General features: G+C 34.0%; 1 protein-coding gene across 6 annotated transcripts in view; it reads right to left on the reverse strand.

Annotated features, from left to right (window-relative positions):
- Positions 1–13272, reverse strand: part of hth (Meis homeobox homothorax) — a 273708-nt gene that overhangs the window by 189244 nt on the left and 71192 nt on the right. The window lies entirely within an intron of this gene.

Genomic DNA, 13272 nt, shown 5'->3' on the forward strand with positions numbered 1-13272 from the left:
GGAAACAAATTAGATGTGGTATATGATTGGTTAATTGAACACATGCGCACTTGTTAACGATATTATGTACATTATTACATAAACTATTTCTGTTTAAAGATATAATATAATATTTTAAAACAAAAATAAGAAACTTGGGTCAAAATAAAATCAAACTTTTATCAATAGATAATTTTAAATTATTAATTACATTTGACTTGGACTTATATTAGATATGCTTAGTACAATCTCAATTTGTAACTATTATTCCGTTGTACTTGCATCAATATATAACTAAGACCAGTTCCCATACTAAAATTATACTTAAGCTAAAGCTAAAATTAAACACTTACACACTATACTAGTTCATGTGGTATGGTTCGGTTTAATATTCTGATTTCTGGCGTATTGTCCAATAGACCTTATTTTGTATTACAAGGCGAAATCTTGGATACCTTCGTAAATGCATTTGACATCGAAGTCATTTTATAGTTGCTCGATGGTTAGGAGGAGATAAGGAGTGGTAATTGATCGAAGAATGTTGTTTTCGCATCGTTGGATTACTAGTTGGTTTGATGTTTTAGTACAACCCCATGTTTGAACACCGTAAGTCCAAATAAGCTTTACAACAGACTGATAAACCAATCTCTTTGATTTTAGGTGAAGTTATTTCATTTTTAGTCTGACACGGTGAAAAAAATCATAATGAATAACACCACAGCAATAAGATGCGCGAAAAAGTAACCCACAATGAATATTTTGTTGGTACGACATACAACTACGTTTTCGATCCAATAAAACGGATATTTGTCGAGCAAAAGATAATGTTTCCAATGTCCAAATCGCCCGATTATAATCAATTTATCGTTAATTATTCATCGGTAATTTCACTCCTTGTGAATTAACGTACAATATTCCCCGTTACACGGTAACTATTTCAAATATCCCCTAATTAGATTTCGAGTCAAGTTTACACAGTGGTGCAAAATCCAACGAATAATTCATAAGCCGTATTACCCTTTCGCGTTAGGGGGACGGTCGGATGGCGAGAAAAGGGAGTCGAGGGGAGGGAGGGGTTGACATTAAACGACGAGTTGGCTCTTTCATCAAATATTGGTTTAATTGATTTTAAACAAAGTCCATTAAATACCCAGGCGGTTAACTGCTGCGATACCGTGCTGGAGACACGGGGGATCGAAATAACAAGAAGCAAATGTTAACTGTAAATGGTTTTTCAGTACTAGACGATTAAGCATCAGTTTAATTGGACTTTCAATCAGTTTGTTACGATGTATATCGATATACCTACTATCAGATGGCAAGGAAAGTAATTTCTGCCTCAGGAATTACCCATATAAACATGGGGATTCATTTCTTCGTGTTATAATTTGATTTTTTATTCATATAACTGTAACATTTAAATAATTCCTGTTCCCGCTGTTTATTTTACATAAAAATTTACTTCTTTAGAGAGAAACTTTTTTGTGTGCTTCTTGTTTGTTCTTATATTATTAGGAAATTATTACTCAAGATGGGTCAAGGGCGTTTATTAATCATTTTAATAACCTATCGGTATATTGTTGAAAATTGACATGTGACTGATAGTTTGATACAGGAGAGAGTACAGTGTTGACGTTAGGTTAGGTACGTTTCGCTGTGACTTGATGTAGATTATCACTTACGGTTTCTGAAACTAAGTCCTAGGTATGTAAATTTTTGTAGCCGAGGAATGGGAACGTTTTCAACCAGTAAAGTGGTTTCAGTGAGGGAACTTATAGCTGGGTTTTATGAATTTGCAGCTTCCAGTATTTGAGTCATTTTAGAAAGAAGACAGAATGATCTACTCCTAATCCGGAAATTTTTGTTTTAATTTTAGGGATATCAGGAAACCCTGTAGAACTAGTAGAACATTAATCACAAACTTTGACTTGAAATGGTTAGTTTTCGAACTATATAACAGATTTACTCACCGAGTATATCAAATTTTAATGCTTCGAAAATTAGGTGCCACATTTTGCCAAACATCCTGAAGAGTCTAAGACTTCATGGTTTCACTTTTTCGAAAGCCCTAGTAGGGCCCTGAAAGCCTGCCCTTAAGATTTTTCTTAACAAAAATGTGATTTAGTTGGTCTGTTCACCCCACAGCTTGATATATGAGTGTTTGGCTAGTAATCCAATGTGCTCATCTTGGACGATGTTCTTCAGTTCATCCCTTCAATTAGAGCATAGATAATTACTCCCTCAATAGTTTTTCTAGGTTGATTTGTCTCTATTTTTCGGATCCTCATTTTCTTCAGTGCGTTTTCAGTTATATTCCTTGTGATAGCTGATGCGTTTAAAGCACCTCAATGTTTTCATTCAAATAAATAACCTGAGTGAGTTTCCCTTTTAATTTATATTAAGCTTTTATATACCTATTTCATCAATATTATATTATTTTCATTTCCAAGTGGGCGCATAGAGATGATACATAGAGATAGAACAATGAGTATTTATTAAATATAACTCTGATTTTTTTAAATTTGTTATATCTCAGAAACGAGCATGTGAAAAAGAAAATTCATTAAAACACAAATAAATGTATTGTTTATTTCAAAGAAAATTAAAATTATCCATACATAATAATTTGTATAATTATATTCTGTATTCTATTCTGTGAGAAATAATCATTATAATACAACTTAATACAAGTATTTCAGCATAAGGAAGCCCTGAGAAGCATTGCGGATGATTCTAGATACTATAAGGATAACTATTTACACTGAGATCTTTGGATTCAAAACAAGACATCAGGAAGACTACACTCCAATGTTAACATAGAAATCTTGGATAATTTCTAATGAGTGATGCGTAGATCCAAAGATGAACTATATTTCCATATAAATATCTATAGCTATTTAAAGTGAAATATTTTTATCATTTGCAATTCCCGAAAAAAGAAGAGCATTTATACCAAATTTCCCCAAAATAAATTAAGTGTGCGTGTGAGAAAGAATGAGAAATGTGAATAAATAAGATTTCGCCGTTGAACAGGAGACAATATATAAACAAACGCAGGCGAAATATAAATAATTTACGACCTCCTCTTAAAATATAACTCGAGAATAATCTCAATAACAGATATAGAACACTGTTCAATAAACCTGTCCGTGAAAGAGTAAACGATAGTATGGTGGATCCTCTTCACAATATATTATTTGTTTATTTGATATAATAAATTATTCTCATCGTTTCAAATTGAAGGCGAAAGTAAACATGTGGTTTTTTCGACTGCCTGGCTTAAGTGTTAGACGCGAGGATTCGGGTTACATGTGCGGCCCAGATGCTCCTCCACCCGCCTTGCCTCGGCCCTAGGTCTGGTCCGTTCGACGGGTAACCAAGCGTTGGTAGGCTTACGCGGGATTATATTACGGAGCGTCGTTGCTCTCGATAGGATATTATTTTTGGTAGGGGCTAGGAGGTTTTTTTTTCGTACTACACAGTGGGACGGCGATAGAATTCGCTTCGAACAAAAAAAACAACGACAACGTTAAATGAAAATTAAACTTTGCAACAATAATGTGTAAAAGAATTCGGTTTTATCGACCTCGGGCGAAGACCAACCGACCGGGCCAACTAATAAGACAAAAGACAAGACTTCGGAAGGTCGTAAAAGCTGTACAGGCGACGACTCGTGCTGTTTCTCGTATATATCCGACGCAGCAAGAGAAATAACCGACCATAAATTTCTCCTCGTCGGAATATTTACTATCGTGCATAAATTATTATACCAACCGATCGTAAATAATGAGGAGGCTGTTGTCAGCAGCAGGTGATTTCCAAACTTGAACTACACACGGCCTCGGATGATAGGATACTTCTTTTTCGGACCTTTAAGCAACTTGTTCTTTTCTGCATTTCGATATCACCTTATTATTATTCTATAAAACACTAGAAATATGTGAACATATGTTTTATTGGATTGGGGAAAATAACATGTATTTTTTTTAAATATTTACAACGTACATGATCAACTTTTCATTTCCCGTGATAATTTGTTTGAAAAATGGCACAATTTTATTTCATTTCAGCATCCCTTTAGAAATGGAAACTGTCCTCATTATGTTTTCTTATTAGCTCATGTGGATGTTAGTGTCGAGCTTCTTTTTCTATCCAATTTTATGGAGATGGCTCAAAATGTTTTAATGGTTAATATTTAATTTCACAGCATACCTAGTTCCATATTTTAAAGAATTTCATCAACTTTTTCAACGATTGAAAATAAAAACGGTGTGAAAACGGGCAAACATATTCTGACATAGGCGTATACTTTAGCATTTTCATCCAGAATGTTTTACGAACTGCAACCTTTAAAACGCACTCTAATATCGCATATCTAATATATCATTGCAACAATAACTAATAACATCGACTGGAGAGATTTCAATGAGACAATCCATAATATTACTTCAGAACAATTTCATGACTTATTAATTATTAAACATTCAACTACAATGGCTTATATTAGTTATTTTAACATTTTCAAAATAATAAAACCTAATTTTAATTAAATTTTGTGTATATTGACAGGAAAAATATCCCTCAAACTTTAACTATATTTAATGAAAATTTAATACAACAAATATAATTTAGTTGGTTGGTAATGGTAATGATGGTCTAGATGTGAAACCAAGATTTCCACTATCTGTATATACTTTGTTTACTTTCTTTATATTTTCAGTTGATGAAACCATTCAGACGTTTATCAACACTGATTGTCATTGTTTAAAACTGTGGATAATTAAAATATTAATTATTAGAAATACATTAATTTTTACCCACAATTTTATATAAAAATTACTGATTTTCTTGTCATCCATGCTTTGATTCCAAGATTTCAACAAGTCACTAAATAACTTTCCATATATCTTGATCTAATTCCATATAGAAAAAAATTACTTCTTATTAAATCACTATAATCATTTTTATTCTTGGATCTTTTAAGCTTGTTGCACAAGTTAATGATGATTTTTAGTAGATATTGATTAAATATCTAGATAATACACCAGCAAATATTGAACAAAATAATTTAATTATATTATTATATATAAATTAACGGCTTATGCAAGTGTTGTTTATCGAAATGCAATTAGAAAGTTTTTAAGCAACTTAATAAAAAATATGTATTTTTTAAATTAAATTCAAAATAAAAGATATGAAACAGAATTACTAGCAAGCGGTGTTAAACTTTAACAACAGAAATATGTTTTGATTAAATAACACCTATAACAAAACATTTAATGACATATTACTAAACTGCTGCTATTAGATTGGGCATAATTAGGTATGAAACTAAAAATCTTCAATGTGTCTCATAATGTCATCATTCTTCAAAAATGTTGAATGTTTTACACATTATTTTGTGTGATGCACTTCGAGTATATTTCGAAACATTTTGATTTTGACTAATACATATAATTTCTACGTTTATATAAAACCTACTGTTATTTCAAACCCGTGGTCCCGACGAATATAAATGAACGAGCTCGAACTAAAGTAAACGGACCAGATTTCGACTGAACCAAAACCAAAAAAAATAAGGGGACCCCATATGGCGAAGTCCCCGGCCATTTTTGCACAAAATCAAACGATGCGTGCAGAGCTCATTGTTGGCCCGATGTTCTTTTTAACGGGTCGTCGTTGCTGGTGATTCTCCGAATGTAGCACCGACAGATTTCACCCCAGGGGTTTACAATAACAATTGGCGGAGGTAGAAACGGAGAGTCAGACGGAGACGCCCGTATCTGAAAGGAAGACGGACGACAGATTCCTAAGTAGTGGTAGGTCGAGAGATCCCACGAATTTTTTTGTGTCGTATTTTTTCGGGTATAGTCTGTATGAAATGGCGTACTGTACAATAAAAATAGGGTGAAACATGTTTTCTAGTTTCTTAATTATATTAAAACTGCGTTATTGTTGTTTTATTACATTATTTTATTAAAATATAATAAAATAGTTCTCAAGCAAATTAAAAGTATTTGTTTTGTTTTAAAGGCTATAATTTCATTGATACTGCACCACACAAGTGGAAATTTATATAATATACATAAGTAGACCGAGGCATGGAGAATAAAACTCATCGAAAGTAAATCGGTGTATATTGATGAATTCATCTACAACCAAGACGTTCATATACCAATAATTATGAATAATACTATTATCCTATGCAGTAACAACGCTGAGCGACTTGACGAAAGATCTCGTTGGAAGGAACATATGAAAAAGTAAAGAACCCGAACTAAAATTCAGAAAATTTATTGATTATTTGGAAGAAAATCTAAATTATCCGTAATAAATAGAGCTGTGATACAAGCAGATACTAAAACATATATGGAATTGGGATAAGAAGATATTCTGCGAGAAGTAGTATAGTAGTAAGAAGTAATATTAACAAATATTTGGGTATAAAGTCCTGAGAAGAATTATGGATGCATCCAGATAGATATAACGGAGTAATTATTTATACCGAGACATTCGGATTCCAACTGTCATAGAGGAAATTAAAAGATGCGCAACAAGACATGAGGAAAAACTCTACCCCCATGTAAATACCGAAGTGCCACAACTCTTGTACAACACTGAACTATGGTATGATATTAAGTGGTAAAAACACTTAAAAGTGCTACTAACCTTTATTTTATTAAAGACCAAGTGAGACAAAGGATCTTCCTGGATAAGTACCTAGTTTCAAGTAACTGTAGAGTTAACACATTGTAAGCTATCAGCATTTACTAGCAATAATATATTGAAATAATAAATAAAACACAGCTATAATTTCATAACGTTATATTTCTAAATGCATCTCCCACATTTTGGGGTATTGAAGTTAATGTTAAAAACTAGACTTTTACGAGAAACTATTTCCAAATATCTGAGTGTTAAAACGAAACGGTGACAATCTTAGATAAATCGTAGAGATTAATATGAAATATTCGTCAAGTCCGTGGTCCCATACGACGTCGAACGTTAGATAAGAGTTTTTTTTCGAGAATGTCTGGTTTCTCGTCGTAGAAATCGGTGACCGATAATCATTTTTTATCTGTTTGTGTCGTAACGTCGAGGAATTACGGTCAAATTGTGAAAGAATTCGATAATTTGGCAGCAATTAGCCTCCTACCGCGCGATGGTTACGATAAAAAAAGCAACCAAAGCTTTATTATACAAGCGCGTATTATTTTTTTTCTATCCTTTACTTTTCCCTCTAATTAAGAGTTCGACGTCTAGAACAGAACTGAGCGATCGTATCTTAATTAAAATTTGTTGTCCGAACTCATTTACATATTTCTATTTCTGTGGCCCACATTTCCGTGACGTTTATGAGACCCGGTCAGATATTGGATTGCGACCGACCGTACCCGATGAAAGTTCTTATTTGGAATTAGGCGCAACCAGAAAAAATTAATATAACCGAATGTAATGATTTGTTAAAGTTGCCACGATATTATAAATTAGAATCAGTCAACAGTCAGGCCTATAAATTAATTTTAGGATTTAGACATTTAGTGTTCGCATCGGGTACATTTGTAACCAACTTCACGTAGAAGTCTTACTTTTCGGTTTTGTCATTTCGTCGAAGTGTGAATAAAATATTTTTTCAGTGCGTTGAAAATTCCTAAATGGATACCGAGTATATTTGGGTGACACATAGATGGTGCTACTATTAAATCCATATGTTTTTTAGTTAGCCCTAACCCTCAAAAGATGCGTGTATAAATTTGGCAGCTGTCGGATAATTAGTTTGTGAATTATGGTATTCTGAATGAAGCAACTTTTGTCATTGTGAAAAAAAAATTGATAAAAAGGAATTTCGTGTGTTGATAAAATATTACTTTTTGAATGGAAAATTACAGTTAAAGCAAAACTTGGCTTGATGTCGAGTTTACGGATACTGCCTCAGGAAAATTAACCATCAAGGATTGGTCTGCTAAGTTTCCGAATCAGCACCGAAGACGGTGAACGCAGTGGACGCCCAAAAGAGGTTGTTACCGACGAAGACATTTAAAAAATCCACAAAATGATTTTGAATGGCCGTAAATTGAAATTGAATGAACTCTAAAGATATCAACTGAACGTATACATCATATCATTTACGAGTATTTGGGTATGAGAAAGCTCTGCGCAAAATGGGTGCCGCGCGAGCTCACTTTTGTCAAAAACAACGACGAGTTTATGATTCGGAGCAGTGTTTGAAGATGATCAAGCGTAATAAACCCGAGTTTTTGCGTCGATGTGTGACAATGGATGAAACATGGCTCCATCATTTCACTCCGAATTCCAATAGACAGTCATCTGAGTGGACTGCACACGATGAACCCGCTCCAAAGCGTGGGAAAACACACTAGGATGTCTCGAGGGTGACAGGTTCTATATAACGATATTACAACCGCATTGTTTAAAACCATATTTACAAAAAAATTGATAGTTTAAGTTAAAATAGCAGTATCAATCCATAATAACATGATGACCTGGCCCAGAAATTGAAACAAATTATACATAACTATACATTACAATAATGACCAATCAATCCCGATATTTTTAATACAGTTAAACAGTATATAATTAATATATCGTAATTTTCCTGTTACCTTTTCTGAAGCCCACATTACTCATAATAACTATCAATTAAAACAACAATCCTTGCAACGTATCCATATCAATGAAAAAAAAAGTTAAAAAAGATGTCACTGGAACCAAAACGATGCGATCGATAATTTTGCTGTCTCCCCGCTTCTACAACGTTTATTTTTTTCTGTAGATATATATTTTTCGTTTTAAATATGACAATTAAAAAGCAATTACGGCAATTTACATTAAACCATGTACAGGTTCAAGTGCCTTGCACCATTAAAGAATAATTAGCAAGTATTATCGGTTTAAATTGAAATGGAATGGTATGACGATCATGCTATTCATCGTTCACGAAGCTATTTCGGTACAGGCGCCAGTTCGGTTTTCAGTTTTTTACTTTATAATACGCCTCTTATATTTAAAATCGAGATATCTTGTAAATTGGATTAAAAACAAAACTCGAAATTGTTTTTATGTTGTTTTTATGAAATTGTTGTTAAACACTTTATAAACTAACTAGCTGACCTGGCAGACTTCGTACTTCCTCAATCGATAAATAAAAGACCTAATAATCCGTAATTAATACAAACAATGCTCGGTATGCTGTTTCAATTAGATATTTACAGACACACACAGTTATAATATAGTTTGTCAATCAATTTAAAGCTTTCTGATAAACTTTTTTTTGTTTTGTGGTGCGTAAATAAACAAAGATGACGGTTTTCCGACGCGCGAACACGCGACCTATATATAATTGCGTCCATGCGTCCATGCGCGAAACAGGGAAACTCCAAGTTGATTCCGCAAACTTCCAACGACTGGCCTTGAGATTTATTTATGGTCATCGCAAAGGCCAGATGTACTGGAAATTGTAATCATCGGAATCATCGGTGTACGCGGGATCAAGACATCCTCTCCTTTGTATTTTCCCTTTATGATTGTTGCCTCAATGACGTTATTCATCATCTTTTTCACGGCCAGTCTTGTTCCATTGCACAGTCCAGGTTGATTAATGTTACGCAGCATGATGACAACTGATCCTACGACTATCTACATCAACATTTTGTTCTCTTACTTTCACAACTACCAATCGCCCATTGTCCGCAACTGATCGCCGACCATACAGGGTATCCATCATTTCCCGTTATGGTTTCAGCAATCAGGTCTCTTAGGCATCGCTTGGAACACTTGCCGTCAACCATACAGGGTGAATTGTAGTTGAAAATTCTGCAAGGTCCATGTGTCATGTGATTTGTAACTACTGCATACAATTTTGGATCAACTGTGGGAAAGTGGGCATGAAATTGTCCTGTATAATATGTATAGCGCCAAATGATGTCATCTGGAAACAGCTGTTATATTTCTGAATGTTGGCGAATCCGAAGTAAAAGTTCTTGTAGCTTGGTCGATTCGGCTTATTACATCAGCTGTAGTTACTAGTTTCTTCTCTTGTATATTAATAGATATCAAGAACTTGACCTTCTGTACTTACTGTAACTGAATCCCGTTATGATATCAATTGGTAGAAGATCCGTCCGTTGTTACTATTTTGATCTTTTTTTCATTAATTCTCAAGCCATATAGCTCTACAATACAAATAAAACCAGTCAAAGAGTTTGTAGCATCATGTTAAAGGCCAAATTTTTCTCTCTTTCTCTCTTATTTTACTCTAGTTAAAAAATGACAGAACGCTATCTTTATATATTTTTAAGTCTCCTTTATAACTATGGATTTATCTGGACTGGGCCTAAAATTTAACGTGGGCTCCGAACCATGGTCCTCAGCATTAAACCTACCGACTGGCGAGTGACCAACTTTAGAAATCATCCCAGAAGACATCCGGTCTTACCCAGCCAGGTTACTGGCGTGACTGGGATAATTTTCCTTGTCGGATTTTACACTCTTTCCTAGAACATTCACAAATTTTAAACAATCACAAACATAAATTTATGACCATGCCCAGCAGGATTCGAACCCGTGGCTATCGCAACAGTAGGAGGACCGTCCCGTCGCCTTTACCACTGCGCCACCAAGCTGGCAATTTTGCTTTTGCTATCTGATGCGTCAGAACATGTAACCGATTGAGCTTATAAAATTCGATTTGAATTGGTACTACTGGGTTATATTGCCAAAGGTTTACAAAATTCTTCAAAATATTGGTGATAATAATTAGAGATTATAACAGGCATGCGTTGTAAATTAAAAGTCACAGTTGATGCGACGCGCTGACGTCATACATTTTGATGACGTGAGTCGGCTGCTTTATTCTACGGGCTATGTGATGGCTCACTTAATAGGAATATATAATGAGAATATAGGAATATAATTTTGGTATATATAACAAGCTGAAGAAAAAATAATTACGTTGTTCTTCATGTCTTTTAAAACGAATTAATTTTTATATATTTCTAAACATTAATAGACAAATTTCCAGTTTTACTAAAATGATCTCTTGATATTTTTCTGATAAAACTACAATTCCATTATTGTAGGTTTCTGACGGAGGGAAAAATCATCCACCTGATTGAGTGAAAAGTTTCTTGTGAAGTAAATACCGGTAGTTTAGAGTTGTCGTGATGGCATAACGGCTTTCCTATTGATCAATTCTAACCTTTTTCTATTACCTATTTCACGTTGTTGGCGGTAGAGAGTCGAATTCATGGTTTCGATCAAGTCTTAGGAACAGCTCATTATGAACAACTGCTTTCCAATCCCACCAAATAGTTCAACTTTTTTAACGTCAATGTGAGTTTTACAACAATTTGGGAAGCCTCTCCGGGTTTCACTTTAGCAGGCATTCACAAACGGATACTCGGCCCACTAAATGTTTTACTGTTAATTCTTGTGGAACCTAAATAACGAAATTATCGAAATATAAATAGTTCGACATTATTTTATGGTCGATGGTGAGTTTCGCAGAGATGTTGTAGGACGAAATATGCCGGTCTACCTCGATATTTTTTGGAATTTCATCGATTTTTTCATTGATTAACCTCGTAGGAAGAGATTCATGTTTAACTTTGATTAATTTAATCACTTCCCGTCCACTTAATCATCAGAATTATCAAAAAAAAACAAAATTTGAAGAAAATTACCTTTTTATCCTATATTTTACAAGTTTTTTATTTAATATCATCATATGTTGCTTAGAAAATAAAGATGTTACAATTATCGACTTCCAAATGATGACAAACGACAAAAAAAAAACGTAAAATATCCTTAGTGGAAGTCAGCCGAGAGAAAAAGGCGACACCACACTGTAATCACCCGGTCACAAAACGGCGGGCCGTCCGACACACCCGATTTAGTTCCGGTAGACTTAATAAGCCGTCGTCGTAAATAAGAGCGTAATTTAATTTCTGGCCATACACCGGGCGGGCCATTATTTAATCTCGGGACCCGGGCGAAAAATCGCCAAAATTGCCCGAAAATTTACGATCGCCAGGGACCGGGGGGCCCACCACCTAAACAACGAGTCAACTTCGGATTCATCGCGGTAAACGCGGTAATTATAGGCCGGGACCGACGGCCGAGAGAGAAAAAAAAGGAACATCTGTCCATCCGAAATTACGACTTTTAAAGTCGTGTCATTAAGTGATCTTATAAAATGCTTCTTGTCATTGGGAGATGGAGCCGTCAGGAGGCTCGTGCTGAACGATCGTCCTCGACGTTTACGCCGATTCGATAGATACGAAAATTCCATGCCACGTAAAGAGGTTGAAAAAGCCATATTACATATGATTTTAGTGTTATTAGTGTTGGGATTAATTCGTAGCGTATGCTAACACAGCATTCTATTGATATCTCTGACGATCTTCCATCACCAGTATAATTAATTTGCTTAAAGAGCCAATAACAGTTAACTTATTAATTATATTTTGTATGTATTTGTTCGTGTTATTGCAATATGGAAAAAAGTGCTACCTAGTGATTTCATATTTTCCTAGGAGCGTAGCCTAGCTGATCAAAAGAGTCGAACGTAATTTGTACATTTAAAACGTGGTGATTCTGTTTTATAAGACATGAAACTGTCTGGGCAGATGACAAAGTGTGGTGATAAACCATTCGAACTTAGTAAATACCTGAAAATCTTAGAATATAGTATTAGAAGAGACCTACAAATGAAAAAATCACTAGTAGATACTGTTATTTGGTAGATATGTTGACCTGTCAATAGTTTATTCTAACTTTTTAGTGTATATTATTGTATTATGCACATAATTATATAGATATTAGATAACCCAAATTATTATAAGGTTAGACAATAGCTACGAATAAAATTATCATATATTTGACATGTGAATATTGAGGCAATCCACAATGCCTATACAAAAAGAATATTCAAATTATTAAGTGTTTATACAAGTTACTATTACAATAAGTTATCAGTATATTTGAAATAATTTGTTTCCCACAAATATCCGGAAGTTATATTTTTTTGGAACAAATACCAATCAGTTAAAGATATCTACAGGTGTATCTTCAACAGCCTTACCAAATATAAATGCTGTGGAAGTTTGTTGAACTGAACTGTATTTGTTCAAAAAAACTTCGTATATATTTGAGCTCCTCTGTATATAAAATAATATATTTTAATTTGCCAATATTAACATTCAATTGATTCTAGTGTGATACAGATAATTTTTTAAGAAAATATTGTTTGGTATATCAGGAAAAAACAACCTG

This window comes from Rhynchophorus ferrugineus, unplaced genomic scaffold (assembly GCF_030347505.1).
Source record: "Rhynchophorus ferrugineus isolate W39M unplaced genomic scaffold, kcgeb_rfMv2 rfM4, whole genome shotgun sequence".
NCBI lineage: Eukaryota > Metazoa > Arthropoda > Insecta > Coleoptera > Curculionidae > Rhynchophorus > Rhynchophorus ferrugineus.